Source organism: Arctopsyche grandis, chromosome 13, assembly GCF_051622035.1.
Source record: "Arctopsyche grandis isolate Sample6627 chromosome 13, ASM5162203v2, whole genome shotgun sequence".
NCBI lineage: Eukaryota > Metazoa > Arthropoda > Insecta > Trichoptera > Hydropsychidae > Arctopsyche > Arctopsyche grandis.
The window spans coordinates 17,229,347-17,248,292 of NC_135367.1; the positions used below are offsets into that span (position 1 = coordinate 17,229,347).

The following is an 18,946-nucleotide window of genomic DNA, read 5'->3' on the forward strand; positions in this document are numbered from 1 at the left end:
TTGACAATTTGATTTTTCTCATTGTTGACAATTTGATCTTGTGCACTATAATAGGGAATTTGTCTTTTATACAATTTTACTCTATGTATATATTTTATTTAATTTTTTACAAGGCTCTTCTATATTTCACTTCGCTCATTGGTCTGATAACATATTATGTATATTATTTATATATGTATTTAGAAATGTGTTAGAGCAGTGGATGGTGAGTGGCTGTGGATGATGATGATGACAGTGACTTATTTTTGATGTTTGCCATCAAAATTTGTACTGTGCATATGTATGTACCTACGAAAAAGATTAACTTTTAACGTTTGGGAAAATAATGCATAGATATTTGAATTACATAATATTAACTTTGCATTTATTTTTTTCAATTATTAATTATGATCATCATTTTTTTCACCCCTACTAAGGATATCTTACAGCTTGCATATTAGTACCTATATGTTTTTTATTATAAATTCAATTTGGCATAGTATTATAGTTTGTCCATTCATTAGATTTAATAGATTTCATTGATACGCAACAGGGGTTCCTATAATGAAATATTTTGACGAACTTTAATTGACTAAGTTTGCAACATGTCGAATTCGCAACTGAACACATTTGAAATTCAACTTGATTGCATATTGTAGAATAGGTACATACGTATACTGAATACAGTTATTGTTTTGATTGGAATGCCTTCTCATACCCACATGTAAATGTCTCTATTTAAGAATCTTTATATTATTTATTAAATAATTCCATTATTATTGGTTCGGTAAGAGCAGACGACCTCCTGGGGAGACGGATCGAGGGGGCTCCGAATAATTCACTTCTTTATTAGCCATTTTGTAAATGTTCGTCTTATCGTAAGAACGAAATATGTATGTATGTATATAATTTAAATTATAAACGGCTGTTTTTATGTTAGTTTTATCATTACGTGTGTAATTTAATGTAAATATTATACTGATTTGTATTCTGGGCGATTTTGTTGTTCGGAAACGTTCGCCGTTGATCTTTTAGGGCTTGGGTTTTGACACGATACACTTTCAATGGGGTTATTAATCGTCTAGTGGAGGTGTTGTGTCATAATTAGTCATAATTATCGCGTCTGTTTGGACACGATGCCAACATTGAGTAATCCGGTACGGGTTGTTGTTGCTGTTACTGTTTTAGATCCGCAATTACCGACAGAGAGACCCCGTTGGTCTCACGCAAAGTTTATAATTAGTATCGACGTGTCATCTGCCACTGTTTACACCTGATCTATTGGAACTATTTATTTTTTGTTAACGTTTATATCGTGAATGGGTACGTTGCTTTCTATTATGTGTGTGTGTATTGGGACCTTTGGTCTATACCGAGAAATCGAATTAACATTTTCAGTACGCATTTGCATTCGTATCCTACGTTTCCGGTATTTCCAGTATAATCGCGTAATTTAGTGACTTGTCGGTGGAAAATTTTATATGTATTGAACTTAGGTTTGTATCAAAGCGTGGTTATTAAACGGTTCGGTGCATGTTACGCTGTTGGTTCGTATTTTTTCCTTAAATTTTGTGAGTTGTTTGGTACGAGGAATTGGAAAAGGGCGTGCATATGCTTGTGACTAATTGCTCAAATGAAATTTTAAATAAAATAATTTAAACATAATTAAGCAATTCGTATTCATATGATTTAGGTAATTATACATTTCATATTATGAATGTACGTATATTTGGGTTTAATATTGTGACGCATTCATTACTAGTGTTGCGCCCGTTGATATTTCAATGGATGGTTTTTGAAAGGAATTGGAAACTCGTTAATAGTAACGATGGAATTTAATTTTTTTTAAACGAATATAAAATCAAGATAAGGGTATAGATACTTTTGAAGAAAATTTAATTGCAGATTTTTTTTATATAAAATTGAAGATTTGGAAATGCGGCATAGCCGATGGACCCAATTTTATACTTTCCCATGATTTTTGACAAGTACATTTTTGGTTTGACCCTGAGCAACATCTATGGTATTAAATTTGTAGATTATAAATTTTGAAATCATATTCAAACAGTGGTGACATAGCAGGATGGCTTTGGCCAATTTGATGAGGAATCGTTTCAACAATGAAATCAGATAAATTGGCAAACTATATCGACTTGTCACAAATATCCAAATCTGACCAGCATTACTACATAAATATTCGGAATTAATTCATTTCAACCTCTTACTGGTTAAACCCGGCAACCTCTTAGTGGTTGCCGGGTTCAATCCCGTGAGCATTAATGCAACCACCAATCTATTCGGCATAGCTTATATAACTGGTTAAAATTTGTATTTTTATTTGAGTCAGAAGACTAAAGTTTGACTCTTAAAAGTTTTGGAAAACTATTTTAAAAATTAAGCGTAGGTTACATTTTCACATACACATTTTCCGTAATGAAACTTTTGCTTTATAGTTAATTTATATTGTACTATCTGGTTTATTAGGACAATAATAGTTCTTTTATGGTCTGGTTTACTGGGAACGTTTTCATTGATGCCTAGTAGGGAACGGGTTGAGAATTTAGCGCGATGGTTTACGATTCTATTCAATCGAAAGCGACTTAAGTTATTTTACGATCCGATATGTCTGCGGAGATCTATCCGAGAATAAATATGAATACCCGTAGTTTTGTTATCATATCGAATGACAAGTTCCGATTGGCAGACAGAATCACGGTTCAGCGGTCACAGAGGCCAACAAACAACGCGTCAGCGGTTCACAACCATTTTTATTTTCCGTAGTAATACACACTACTACAGATACTACTACCATAATGCGTACGTACAACCTTTGAAAAATGTCGATTCATCGGTTATTTCGCAAACTTTGTCCTGCTTTTGTTGTTCGCTCGAAGGGAAGGGAACAAATTGGATGTATTGTTTGTGAGGAGAACAATATAAAAAGGATGATTTTAAAATGCGATACGTTTGGGAATTTATTCCTGTTATTATTTCGTTTTATTTTTTATTATTTTTTGTGACGTTATTATAATGTAATATGTATAGGCGATCTCCCACTGGAGTTTGTCGGATTCGAATTTATCTTTATGGGGCCCTTTTCGATTTATCACGTGATTAATGGTCACTCTTGGAACGTTGTTTGTAAAACTGATGTCGCGTCTGCTTCTGTTCGTATCTCTCGTGTACATCTTTTTTTCCATTCTTTATTTTCTTCCACAGCCGCTGTAAATTGTTATCCAATAACGGCTCTGAACGTTTCCTTATTATTTTTTGGGTAGTAAATTTTGACCCAATGTTGTAATACATCTCACTTATTAGCTAAGACGTTACAAAGTTATTGCTGACAGTGGGAATTTAATTGATCAATATCGTAGTGGTCAGTCTGAAGGGTTTAATGTGAATTCGTTGAGATTAAGGTACATCGTGTGAATATGCTATGAAGTCGTTGTAAAAAAATACTAATTTACGATAGTAAGTGGTATATTTGATATATACATATTTAAGGGCTATGTAGTTCTCCCCTTAAATTTAGTCGACGTCTTTTTTATTTCATTTTTGACGATAAATTTTATTAATTATCATACTAGGATGTCAAACTAAGATACTTAATTTCGATTTAGTTATAAATACACTCGTAAAGTATGCTCGGTATAACGAGGAGTCCGGAGATTGGAATGAGAGGATGATACGGATGATATTTATATATTTTAGATATTTAGATATTTAACCAGCAGCGTGTACTAGTGGTTAGCATATATTCTTTCGTACATAATGGTCACGGGTTCAAGTCCTACTGGTTGCTGCTGGCCAGACCTTTTCTTATTATGGTTTGCCAATTTATCTTATTTTCATTGGAACAGTTCCAACAAATTGGCAACCTTTAGCAATTTATCGCAATTTTCGAGTTATCAGCATCTCGAATTTCGCCGATTCGCATAAATTTCGAGTTTTTTAGCTTCTCGAAATTTGAAGGTTTATATAAAAAAAGTGTATAATGTAAGTAAATCAAAAACTTGTCAAAAAATGTATCCATAGATGTCTCTATGGTGATTTGTTAAAATTATTATTAAAATTGTTTTTCGATGTTCGTAATTGGCCAAGAAAGCGTACTGGGGTTTACCTGTTAAGACTTCCAGATATACAAACGTATATACAAATATATGCATGCAAATATGACTAGAGTAGCTGACATAGCGGAGTGAAGAGATTAAAATGGCAATTGGCGAGACATGTGATTATGAAAAATGGATTAGACAAGTTCACGAAAGGTTCATAAGAGTGTAAATTGATTCAAGGAAGGGCACAAGTTTGGACCTAGCAAAGAAAATGTACATACGTGTTTTGAATGAGCGTTGCTTTGAGCAAAGAAGATAGCTATATATCGTCGTAATGGCCTTGACTAAATATAAGTTTTCACTATTATAGACGTATTTTTTGCTCTGTATATAAAATTATATCCTTTTTTCCAGAACTCAGTCCAACTGTGCGACTTTTAATGACTCGAATACTGTAAATTAACATTGGTGTTGATATTTTCCTTCTTAATTACTGTACTGTATTTATTTAAATTACTCACGCAGAGTATTTTAAATTGTAGGCATATATCCTACCGGTCGTTTTATAGAATGATGACTAACCATTTTTTTTTCTCTATTTGTTTCAGAACTTGGAAAAGCGCTAGCGCGTTCGTCAAACACACCAGGTAATCTCTTCTAAATTTATCACCGTCATTCTAAATCTAGGCTGGCGTTCGCGTGTTCCGAAATAGTCGGTACACGAGCGTAGATTTATATTCGCTCCTTTCTTCTTCTGTTGTCGTACATCATTCAAACGATGACGGGTCAACGTTGGCCACGGGTCCAGATTACTCACGTCCAGGGGGTGTTTTCTGGCATTGCTCCCGTGTCGATTCACCTTGACATTAGGTAGGTGACCGCGGACCTCGAGTTGACGATTTGGAGATTTGAATTCGAGAGGGAGAGATCACAAAGCAAAGGTCTCGGTTGCGTTGAATAATTCATGTGTGTCGATATGTTGAGGGACGACTTGTGTAGTCTGCTCGAGACAACCATAATCGCCCCGCAGATTGTTGTCGTTCGTTGTTCGGGTACTTTGGTACTGGGTATGTTATGGTATATGGTGTGTATTATATGTATGTATGTAGGTACTCTGGGGAGACCAACAAATCGTTCACAGACGTACGCCAATTACTCATAGAAGCGAATGCGGAGGTTTTAATGCATTCTGATGTCGGTTGTGCAATTGAGGCTCGGTTCTGTATGCGCTCGAAGTGACTAATATGGGTTTATCTCGCATTTTATTTGAGATTATGTATTTGCTAGTATGTAGTTTTCTAGTACGGTTTTGTAAAATTTTGGATTAGAAATATTTTTTCGATTTTTTATTAAATTTAATTGCAATGTGTGTTTTGTTCAAAACATAATCAGTTACGTGTTGTATGAAAGGTATTGTCTGTATAGTCGGCCGTTCTCTCACGTTGTGCTGATATTTTACGGTATGATTATTATACCTATTAGTTAAATTAGGCAATGATTAGAATAACTACATATTTATGTGTGTATGTATGTTCTAAAGCTGTTTATTTTTATGAATTTTACTGTTATCAAGTTGATCTTCGATATTTTTTATTACAAGATAATCTAAAGAGGTTGATTCTGATATTATATGAAAAATTAGTTTTAAATATTTATTTTATTATTATAAGGTGAATTGCCAATGGGGATTTCACCCACAAGCTAAGGAATAGGGATGAAAAATGTGCAGAATTTCGAGGAGGACAGATAAATAGCTGCATATAATAATAAAAAAAATATTATTATTATAAATACATAAAAAATTAATAAAGAATAATAATAACATTAACAAATTAATGACCAATGTGACCTGACAGGTTGCCCCAATGTAACAATCATTCATCTTATTCAAATAGACTCAAATAGTTGATAGTTTCAATCTACAATATATATATATATATACATATATAAAAATACTTATTTATTTAGACTAACTTATTGATATTTTGTAAATTCCGAATTGACGATCTGTGTCTAATTTTTAAAATCATTTAATATTTAATGTTAGTTTAAAAATAGCGCATTACATTTTTATACTTTTCGAGTAAACTCTTTGAATACTGTTACTATTTATCTACTTTTAAATATTTTCCGCTTTTTACAAAAAAAAAAAATTTCGTGGACAGAATTTTATACAAATTCTGAATAGCAAATACTATGCTATACATAAACGCAAATATTCATTTAACTCGTATATTATTTGAACAATGATTCACCCTACATATGTATGTATGTATGTACATGTATTTTAAGTCTACTAATAGTTTTATTTTATTTATTTTCACCTTACCTTTTTATATGCTTTTTATTGAAATCTGTAGTAGTTCGTACCTGAATTTTTTTTTTGACGTTAATACTTATGTAACTGCGCCACACAATCAAATTGAGGTTTTCCGCTTCCCACAGAGCGAAAAGATTACACTATTTCAAGTTTATAACGTTTCTCTTATTGTATGTTCGTATTTGGCATGTTTTTTCTTCTTATTCCTATGTTCATATGTATGTATGTATGTATGTATGTACTCTTACATACAACTGACCGGTCACGCTATCACGAGATGATTGTCAGTGACGGCCGAACGTCGTCAGGTGAACTCGTAAAAATTGAATTGAATTTTCTTCTTAAAGTTAAGTGTTTATATATTTTAAAATTTGTTTTTTGAAAGTTCGCTTTTTACGAACGCCGATGAGTTAACACGAAAGTTACCCCGCCTCGTCGCTACGTTTTAATTTCCGAATCACGTTTCAATTTCGCCAGTTCGCGGGTCAAACCGTTGTTTTTTTTCCGGTGTGCATTTGCAAAACTTACGATTTCACCATCATGCTATCACAGTATAAGACCGTCGAGGTGATCATATAAGCGATTATTATTCTGATGTCGATCTGATGTCTGGTAATCGGTTTGCGCCTACGTACGTGTGACGTTTACACGTCTCGAACTTGTCGGGGTTTTGTTTTATGCAACGCTCTTTCGACACATTCCACGTGAATGATTTAACTATTTGAACCCCATTTCGTATCTATCTACCTGTTGTTCTGCTATGGATATTCTAAAATCGTTCTAGAGACGTGTCGCTGCATAATGAATGCACCGAGACGTTCGAGCTATGCGTGATAATCATTATGCGGATGCCGTTCGGATCTGTTGCGACGGTTGAAAATGCGTTATAATTGATAATTAAATTGTGAGTTTATTCGAAATTTGCGTGAGAAAACTTTTACGATGTGTTTTATGTGTTTACGTGGTCTTTACACGCCGATGGAGTTGAGCTTCTGTGGCTTCTGATTCTTTTTAGACTAATGTCAATTAAAGTTAAGTTGAAGACTGGAATTCTTTTATGATCAACCAAAAGATAATAAGACGTGTCCATTAAAATATTTTATGAATAAGATTATTATCTTAAATACAATGTATTTATTGTTTGTGTAATATTTTTGAAGTCTTTTTATATCATTTTTTTTACTTATTCTTATAAAGAAAGTTATGAGCGGATCTTTATGTATTTTTTTTATTTAAAAATAAATGGGGATGGCGGCAAAGCCGATAGACCTACGAGGTTTGACTTAATATTCATAAATAATAAAATAAAAGGAGAAAAAAGATAAAAGAAAATACCAAAAAAAGAAAAATAAAATATCTGGGACGGTAACATAATAACTAAAATAAAACAAAAACATAGAAAAGATATTGGAAAAGAAGAATTACAAAAATCCTTTAAGTTTAATGAAGAAATCTAGCTTGTTTTTAAAAATATTAAGGTTTTCAGAATTTACTACCTTGCTGAGAAGACTATTCCAAACTTTAACCACTATGTTTGAAAATAAGGAATCTCCGATCAACTTATTAGATTTTTCCTTCTGAGAGTGTGACCTCTAAGATGAGTGTTTTCATTGAACCTTAATGAGTTTGAACATAGGACAATTATAATGATTATTTATTATTTTAAAGACTTCGATTAAGTCACCTCTTATTCTTCTCGTCTCCAGGGTAGTGAGATTCATTCTTTTCAACCTCTCGTTATAAGAAAGTGATTTAAGTTCAGAAGGTATCTTTGTAATTCTCCTTTGTACCTTTTCCATACATGCAGCATCATTTTTAAATGAGGATTCCATATACTAAAAGCGTATTATAATTTAGGTCTTATAAAAATAGATTATATGATTGTCTATTTTGTAGAAAAACCTAGGTTCAGTACGGAACATTTATTGACATTTTGTTATTTGATCTTGACATTATTTTGTTTGATCATTTAAACGTTTTTGTTTTAAGGGAATACATACATATCATAAGTACATGTATGATTTAAATTTTTAACTTTACTCTTTATATTTATTTGATTTGATACTACCAAAGTATATATTATTAAGGTTTTACCTGAATTACTGAAATCGACTTCTACGTGTTCCTATCATATAAGTCTATGAAATAATAGTAGATTTCTTTTAGTATTATACCTATAAATGAATGATTTATGTAAATTGAGTTTCGTCAAATCTGAATTTCAATATTTTATATGGTCTGTAATCGCTTTGTTGAGTTGTTTTTTTTTAATTTTAAATTTCTTAAAAAAGTAAATTGTTTCTGTGAGTGAATCTATCTAGGCGTGAAGCGTTTTTGATTGAGATGCATACCCCGTCAACTTGCACTATGCACCTCGTTTATGAAGCAAATATGCATTCGAAACACTTGAATCGGTTCTCTGTATCTCATTAACGACGACCGAAGTGCATTGTTATGCGTGTTGGACCGCTCTCGAAAACGTTGTACTTCATAAATAAATTTAAATAAAATGCATATTGCCTAATCGTATTGTTTCTGATTCGACGCATCGATCGAACACTAAACTGTTTTTTTTCTATTTATTTATGTTTGTATAATATCTGAGTTTCAAATTTACATTGTGTGCCAAAATGTGGTGTGTACATATATTCTTTTAAGTGATTCCTAAAGAATTTTTCCTTGTTTGGTATTTGTTTGATATATTTAAAAAAATTCGAAATAGACTCAAAAGTGGTTTACGATGAGGTTTTACGATTAGCACTTACGTATTTTCGAAGGTGATTTCAATGTCGCGTTTAATTTTCCTGTTTTTCAAATCCGCACGTACCTGTTTTACGGACGTTGCATGTACATATGTATGTATGTAAATAAAGTTGCACTATTATAATGCGAATAACCAATACGGCTATGGTGTAATTTATTATAATGATTTTGTACGTGTTATGTACGTACATATGTATGTATTGTGTTGTACAGTCCGAAGACCAAGGCGATAACTGATCAGGATATGAGCCTAACCAAAAGTTGCTTTCTCGATCTTATCCCGTTTGAATAATACACATGCTGAAAGTAATATCTGATAGGTTGTTTAACGGTCGGCCCGCTCTCTGTGATGGTTATTATTGATCTGTAATCAAAAAATCGAAATGGTTATAGGCATAGTAAAATTTTTCTATATAACTATATAAGATTTAATATCAGTGCGTACAAATGTCTATATACACAAATATGTACATATGTACATATAATACAATAAAGTTATATGTATGTTATGAAAGGCTCTGATTGATTCTATGTAGATATAATTGATCCTATTTAAAATTATTATAATATCTATTGATTTTTTATTGTCTTAAATATTATAATAAAATGAAAAATAATTTTTTTTTTCGTCGATTACATAACTGTATGTGGTTACTTTTCCTAACAATGTTAACCTAGATTGAATTGTAAATGATTAAAAATAAACCTAAGCTGAATAATGACACATTTAAGTAGATTAGTAACAATAAATAAATTTTATTTCTTTATCTATGTATGAAAGTAGTAACAATAGATGAAGTTTTGTGATCATACGAAAATTCGAACTCGAGATTTTGTTTTTTATTTTTATTTTTAACCACTTATATTAATTTATTTAAAATTTGGACCATATGAAAGTTTGGATCATAATTGAAACAACCGTCTGATCGTATTTGATTGGTCCGTGTTGCCAGTGATTTCATCAATTTGAAATTGCCTTATTTAATTCTGAAAATAAAAAAAATCCAGACAACCTCAATACACCATTTTCACCAATTTTTAATGTAATATTAAGCAATAATATGACTATATGTATATATGTAAATGTACTTAATTCGCGACAAAATAGTTTTATTTTGCATTTGCGGTATTGCAATCCCTAATATAGACTCGACAGTAAATTTCATCCTGTTTTATTAACTATCGTTTATGTCAAGTAAAATAAACAACAATCATTGGAAAACTATATAAGAGGGAATATTTTAAATGTTATTCATGTAGGTGATGGAATAAATTACGTATTTAAAATTATAATACTTTACAAGTATTGATTATAAAGTATTATAATTTTATTATTATTACGGACTACACAGAATATTAAAATTGTGTAGATATGTACATATATATATATATATATATATATATATATATATATATATATATATATATATATATATATATATATATATATATATATATATATATATATATATATATATATATATATATATATATATATATATATATGTATCTATATTGAATATACCTAATATAGGGAACTTGTTGATTCGTGGCGATAAAATCATCGAGCGTAATAGAACAAGACTTACACAGATATAAATTCAATTTTGATCTATTATTATATACTAAAGCTGTCATTATGCCAGAGATAATCGAGCGTATTAAAAGCTTCCAGATAAGAGCGAACCACACACACTTGTATAATATAATAACCGTATATTGCGATTTCATTGCGCACTTTGCGTCAAATTGATTTCCAAAATGTTCAAGGAAGGTCCTTAATTTTGTAAGGATTTTAGTGCGGTGGGACTCGTATTGCAAATATTCGACGTCCGATAGTGAACACTTTTACAGTCGATGATGCTGCGATGAATGGGAAGTGCATTTTCCCCCCGAGTGCACTCATCTCGAAATGTGCGTGCAGAGATGCACACACGCGCCGATGCACCGCATTCTCTTAACTGGCCAGGAAATCTCTTGAATGGCATTCCTTTAGTCCATATAAGAATCGAGCTGGTTCTCGCGAGCAAGGTGGACTTGTTTCCAATGTCTCCGCCAAGGTGAATTGTATTTATTTACTTATTGGATAGAGCTTGAACGATAGGTGCCACATTGTACATATGTACATACATGTGTATGTATGTATGTATTGGGTTTTTAAGCTGGGTATTTGATGACCCTTGGGTTGGATAATTTGTGCAAAATGGCCGGCGATCTGATAAGCCGAAATGCAGACGGTCATATAAATGAAGGGTTTATTCGGGCAAAAGTCGCTTAAATTGTGCGCATAAAAGGAAAGTGGGTTTTATATTGCATTTCGGGTCAGAGGCTAATATGCACTGAAAATGAACTTTTCAAAATGAAATAGAGCATAAAGGATGGATTCGTTTTAATCCGTTCGTTCGTTCGGTTGTGTTCGGATTTGTGTGGTTTTTTATGTCAACAAAAATGTCATTTTTTATGACGTCACAATCTACACGAGCGAGTAGATTGTGTTTGGTTTTATCTACTTGACATGGCTTAAATAGATATTGCAGGTTAGCATGATATATTTAGATATTTCTTGTTAAAAGGTTTTTCTTAGTTTTCGTATAATATTTTCAGGTGCTTAGCACTTCTACTGTCCGTTATCAATACCACATTCATCATCAATTTAAATCATGAACTTATATTTTTTAAATCTGTGATGATATACATATATACATATGTATGTATATACATATGAGCCGTTATTTTTGAAAGCGGCATAAGTCTGTTTTTCTTAATTTCCAGAAATATCTCACAAAATTTTAAATATAATGCGTTTAACAATATTTAAAAATACTGGTATAATTTAGTTTATACTGCTTTTCTGAAATTCTGGATTTATCGAATTAAAATAAGTGATAAAAATTTGTGAATTATGTAAGTCAAACAGAAATAGGGTTTTTGGAACTGAAAATTGGACTTTTTCAAATATAACTGCTGCAATGCTGTACAAATAAAAACTTAGCTGATTTTGCCTTGTACTCGTCCAAAACATATGAATGAGCTTAAATCGGGTGGTGCTGTATAGTATGAATAGAAGTAATCATTTCCGCGCAGTGCAGTGCTAAATAATATAAACGGACGTTTAAACGTTGATTCATTTATGTACGTACATATAATATATGGTAAACGTACATACGTAATATTTCTAACATAGCTTATTCGCGATTCTCGGTAACGATTCCAAGATATGTATAAAGTGATATTTTACATACATACATATACATATGTATGTATATACATACGTACATAGTATATGTATATTAATCTAATAAATAATAAGTACTAAACCTGCAATCTTTAATTGTCTTAATTACGTTCAACAATTATTCTGGTTATTTTGGTACTGTTAGCCGCGAACAATTAAATTTAATTCATTTTAAGTATCATAATATATAATATGAGTTATTACATTTAAAATCGCTGTTATATTTTAGCGCCGCAATTAAACCTGATCGTAATTCAATCGAATGTTTAATGCGTATAAAGTTTCAATTTTAGATGTCGAGTTGTCATATTGTAAATTTGTCGAATGAAATCTTTTATTTTATTCAATGTTTTTTCTTTTTTATTTAATTTAATTATTCAATGACTTTTCCTTGCATGATTGAGTCACAATATAATTATGCATTAAAATTCACTTTTTTAATAATAATAATAGCATTCAGGTTGTATAAAAAGTAAAACTGATTAAACATCAACATCTGAGATATCCATCGGCCGTAAAGGTGGTGGTACTACATAGGAAGTAATAAGATAATACAGTTTTGGAAAGGAGAACTAGTTTAAATTTGTAATTATGATACTTATAGGTACGGGTCGTTACTGACTTTATGATCCACTCTGCTCGCTGCAGGCTGCATGATCTTTTATACCTTTGGCAGTTAATTGCATCCAAGTAAAATGTTATGTATGTTTAATATTTATGGCGGCAGATCTCTCATTTCATGGGGTTAAAATCTGTCTGTATCTTCGATCGATCTCAATCTTGACGCGGTGTGTCCGTTCGAAAGTTATACAAGTTGATGGGTAGCGAGCACCTGTAACTCTTTTTCGGATTTCGACGATTCGTTGCGGAGGTCGTTATTCTTCTTCTTCTGGTTCTTCTCGCGACGTTAATCCGTGATTACTGTACCCGCGGACCACCTGGTGTAATTCTCGTAATCTTGGTGCATCTCAATCTCGCTCTGTGACCGTATCATGGCTTTGTGTGTGTGTGTGTGTGTGTGTGTGTGTACTTGATATTATTTTGGAATAGTCTCACTCTGTCTGGTTTCGTAATTAGAGCAGTACTGATTTGGATATTTTTCTTCAAATTCATAACGGATCGTTTCGGTTATAGAACTAACATTTTATTATCAACATGCTTCTAAGGTAACCGTGTTGGATCAATCGTTGTAGATAATTTTTTGACAATGAAAATTTGATACTACATACAAACAGAAACATAGCTCAGTGTATAATGTCAACGTACATATAATGCCAACAACTGAGAGGTCATGGGTTGGAGCCCAGGTGCAATGTTACTGGCAAGACCTTGCAAGTGTGCATGTGAATCCAGGTCAATCGTTTCCTATCAAAGTTTGCCAGTTTACTTGATTTCATCGTTGAACCGGTTCCTACCAAATTGTCACTCTTATTTGAATTTCATTTCAAATTAATATTATAAATTAATATTTCAATGTGGCATAAGTCTACCTTTCTTCATTTCGAGAAATATCTCGCAAAACATTAAATCTATTGTTTTGCGTTTAACAATATTTAAACATACTAATGGCCTGTAATACGCTCATTCTGCTTTTCCGTGATTCTGGACATATCCAGTTAAAAGAAGTACATATGTAATAACAATTTGTGAGTTAAGTCAGATAGAAATAATATTTTTGAAACTGCAAATTAGACTTTCAAATATAACGGCTCATATAGTAAATACGTATGTAATATTTAGTTCTATTTTACTTTTCATAAAAACCATAATATAAATTTTGTGGATTGATTGTTAACTAATTCGATTGAATTCAACGCGTACAAAATATGGTGGATATTTTATGTTTCAAAGAATAGTTTTCATCTCGGCTTTATTTTTATACTAGCTGAAATTCCTGACATTTCTCAGGGGGATTAAAGCAGTATAAGATTAAGAGTTTTGTAGTTTTCAATCAAGTACCGTGAGATAGTGTGTAGGTCAAATCAAATTTGGTGGCACTAAGTTGAAGACTTACATATGTTGCACAGCCGACAATTAAACATAAATCTTTTATATGTATAAATGTATGCATAATATTTCCTATGGATATATGTATGTATATACTTATTTCCTACTATAGTTGACCCATTAACAAATCGTTGTCGTTAATTCGTTTTATCTTTTATTCTTAACCTGAAAGCATGTCCCGAGCGATTGCCCAAGTCGACATATTCTTTGACCGGTTTGTTCCATTGTTGAAAATGAATAAAAAATAAATTGAACGACAAATCAGTACCGAGAGTCCAAGTACGGACAGTTCAAATGCAACGCCAGATTGCACAATGCAAATAGAGAAGGGAGGCGAACAACTGTGAGATCTGGAGAGAGAACTCGAAACAAATCAATCACAATTGCATGACACGCTCCAGCTTTAGAAATCGTGAAAAACGGACAGCGCGCTTTTGCTCGCGGACACATACCTATCCATACACACAAAAAAGTTCTTCAATTCCTGAAATCGTGCTCGACGAATCTGTTCGTACGATTTGGTAATTTCCGAAGTGTCATTTATGACTCGACTTAACAATAAAGTCATGGTATCTTCAATTTGTTGCACTTTTGCCATCGACTGTATCGAAGTGCTCTCTAACTGCACGAGCGCATTAAGATCTACGTGTGTTTGTAGCAATTTAAAGCTTTTTCTCTTTTTTAAAAATAGTTATAGTCAAAAAATTATACGTCTTGCAAAAGTCACTCACAATGAAGATCGATTCCGATTTGTACACGCTTGGGATCAAACGCTGCGAACATCACGATCTGATCGAGTGATTGTTGCGGCCGACAGGTTTTTTCCAAAGGGCAAAGGGCCACCGTTCGACGGATAATTGCTTAATAAAGTGCATCTATCCATTACGGGGTGCAAAGGCTGTTTCGTGGCCCTAATTACCCGGTGCTGCCCGGATTGTGCACAGTCGGGCGCAGACAGTCGAGTGTTCCGCGACGTTGCTCAAACACAATACCTATGAAAGATCGGAACAAACGAGGCGAGAAGATAAATTCAAAACGCGGACCACAAAGGCAAGGAACGGTAAAACAGAGTCGAACTACCACCGATTTCCAAATGGCCACGATTGCGCATATCCCAAGTACAAAGCGGCAGTCCCTTTCTTGGTCTGAGACTCTGAGGTTTTGTGCCTTGTCAATTCTCGGTGAGTAAGATCAATCAAATATTCGTGATCAGGAAGTTGACACGGATGTGTGTGTGTGTGTGTGTGTGTGTGTTTTGTCTTCATTTTCTTTCGGTTGCTTTTGCTGGTTAGAGAAGGCAATGTATCCAGGAAATTGTCAACTGTTTTGCATAAGTTGTATGGACTCTCATATGAAACTCTCCTTAAGAGGACTTGCTTGTTTCGTTCCATTGAAATTGATTTTCAGAACATAGGGACGATGTTTGCATAAAGGATCTTCTGTAGTTGGTATTATGGATTTACCAGTACGTTAGGTTAACTGGTTGGATATTATTCAGATTTATACATGTACATATCAGTGGCGTGCCGTAGAAATCTCCCTGTTTTTTTCGCACAGCCTTGCTTATGCAAGGTAACTCGCTATGACGTCACCTAGTCTCCTTGTATCCTGCTCGCGCCTACGTAAATAAAACTGTGCTAAAATGAAACGTAAAGGAGGTATGTAAAAAAAATAGGGAGATTTCCACGGTACGCCACCGATACGTATGTATATATGTACATATGTACATATATTCGTATTAAGCTATAAATCATTTTCTTTTTATTATGTTCTACCAGAATGCCGTTCTCAACTAGAATTAAAATTAAAAAAAAAGGTTATATGAAAATGAAAGAGAAAATGTGTGTATGTGGTGACTGCATCGACAAGTATGAAGATTTCAAAACAACAATTTTTAGAATTATCAAGAGTTATTATATTGATTTTGATTCCGATTACGATTACGATGACGACTTCGGCTGCGCTTACGATTACGAAGATAATTGTTGTTGTTTATTGTCAATTCCATTTTATGAAACCACCCGTTGAAGTATCAACGGGAACAACACTATATTAGGATAATTAAATTATATGAACTTTGAATTTATTGCATTCATGTAATTAACTGATCACATATATTTTTATGACATGGAAAAGCAGAAAATTTAATTAAAGAAACAGTCAATTTATTTGCAAGTTTGTTGCATGAACATGTGTACTATGTATTTATTATTTATTTATTTATCTATACAGGTAAACAACCATATATTTTTATTTTTACACGACAATCTATGGTCATAACATTGTACATAAGTATTGTAGGTATTATTCAAGGTCAATTACAAATATCGATTGACAATCGTAGATACATCTATGGACAAATTTGCAGCATTTTATAAACCAGCGAATTGGAGATGCTTTAAATTCGAATTTTACGAGAAATAGAACAGGCTTGTCAAATTGTTGGAACCGTTTCAATGAAATCAGATAAATTGGCGAACTCTGATAGGAAACGATCGACCTTGTAGTCACATATCCAAGGTCTGACCAGCAGTGCAGCCAGGGATTGAACCCGTGACCATACAAATGAAAGCATTTCACGCTAACCATTGACCTATGCTGCTGGTTACTACCTTGGGAATAGAAATTTTCTCGAAAATAGCTATTCCTAATTTATTTGTTTAATTTATTTTTGTAATTTATTAATGAAATTTTGATACATTTAGGCTTGGATTCAGAGCTTTGGCAAGAAATGTTACAGTATTTTTTTTTTGTTTTTTGCAACTATCACCTGATTAACTTTTTATGAACTTAGCGGACTCATTAGCAGTTGATCAGATGAAAATAATTTAGCAATCGTAGTAGTAATTTCGTGTACAGACAACGATCCAGTAACCCGGGGGCGATTGGCGGTTTCGCAACCGAAAACGTAACCGAGAGAAGTAAAATACTTTCTCCCCGGAAAATATTTACGACCTCTCCGGTAACATTTAATAGAGTACGACCGGCTCAATAATAACAGGTCGTTATTATTGCACCGGACCTGTACGTATACCTACGAACCGATAATTGCGTCGTTTCTCGCTTTGTTAATTTTTCATCGGGATCACAATCTACATGTGAGTATGCATGTACATACATAGTACATACATGTGTACACTTGAACGTTCGTCGAGATAAAAAGTATAATGTGGTAGTCACGTATAGCCCCAGAGGCTGATAGCTGTTTGTCAATGAAGTTCTTTCGTTCTCGGATATGTTATTTATTTATTATATTTATTGGGTCTCTCTTGTGTGTGTGTGTTTATATAGCCGTGGGTAGCTACCGTGGTAATTGTCAACACTGCACGGATTATGCGGGGCGTGGTTGATATGATGGTTATTGATCGTTATTAACGAGGATGGGAACTGTTCGTGCATTATCCAGGAATGTCGTTAAATCAAATATTTACTTGGTTGGTATTAAAAATTATTATGGTAGGTGCATGTGACACGTATGCGCACTTAAGATTTAAGTGGTATCAAAAAGCTCTCGTAAACTGCTTGAGTTTCTATGAAACTTGTTGGTTCATAAGTGGAAAATCTATTAAGGATAAATGGGATGAAAGTTGCAGTTGACTCTAGAATTTCTCAAGAATTGCATATATGTACATATGTATATATGTATAGTATGGTGTAAAATTTGGTTAGCTAATCTTTGGAATCATTTAATGTTGTTACTGAATATCAGGTTTTCATTGGGGAAATTTGTTGACAAATCTTAAGGATGATTACAAATGGTGTCCTGGAACTTAATTAATGCATACACGTAGCGTAATTCTAGAAACCGCATGGATTTACAAATCTTCGCATTAAATGTCAAAACATTTATCTGATTTGAAAATTAAATTGTAATCTTTGATATTTTAAAAAGACGTTCGTATGTATTATGCAGTAGGTTTTGGTGGATTAAATTTCGATAAATACTAATAAAGGACTATTTGTGTATAGCGTTAAAAGGGGTTCTGATATAATATGATGTTTTGTAATACGTTGAAAGGGGTTCTGATATAATATGATGTTTTGTAATGAAGGGGATTAGGTTGGGGTTAAAAAGTAACTAAAATCGTATGACGTAATTTATGGACGACCCATATTATTTATTCAATTTTGACAAATCGGCTTATTTTTTATCAAAGTAAAGATGAGTTGGTAGATAAATGAGAATGAAAAAAATTAATTGTTATAACTGTTTAATTGTTAGTCTGTGAGTTGTGAAGGGGTGACAGGGTGACGTGTTTGGATAGCCAGCTGTCATCGCTTCGATTTGACACAAGATTCCGATGTAATTTTTAATGAGTTAGTTAATGATTAAACTCCTCTAGCTTCATGTCAGAGACATTATATTACCTGAATGTTAAGTTAATGTCTCTGCTAACCACCGTATGTCGGTAAGATATCAAAGTGACCTAAAGAATGGAAGTGGTTCAAATCAGATCACAATTTTTGACGTGCAGGGATGTCACTGAACTAACAGAGTGAAGTTTGTAATGAAATATAGAAGAGGCCTGTAAAAAAACGTAATGATAGTTTGATTAAATGAAAGTAAACTCTAATTATGTATTATAA

At 32.8% G+C, this 18,946-nt stretch overlaps 1 protein-coding gene across 1 annotated transcript in view; it reads left to right on the top strand.

Annotated features, from left to right (window-relative positions):
- cv-c (RhoGTPase activating protein) overlaps nucleotides 1–18,946 on the top strand; it is a 297,593-nt gene that overhangs the window by 23,297 nt on the left and 255,350 nt on the right. Inside the window, exon 3 of the mRNA XM_077445087.1 lies at nucleotides 4,643–4,681. The gene's annotated coding sequence lies outside the window, so the exon portion shown is untranslated. The remainder of the gene's footprint in view (nucleotides 1–4,642; nucleotides 4,682–18,946) is intronic.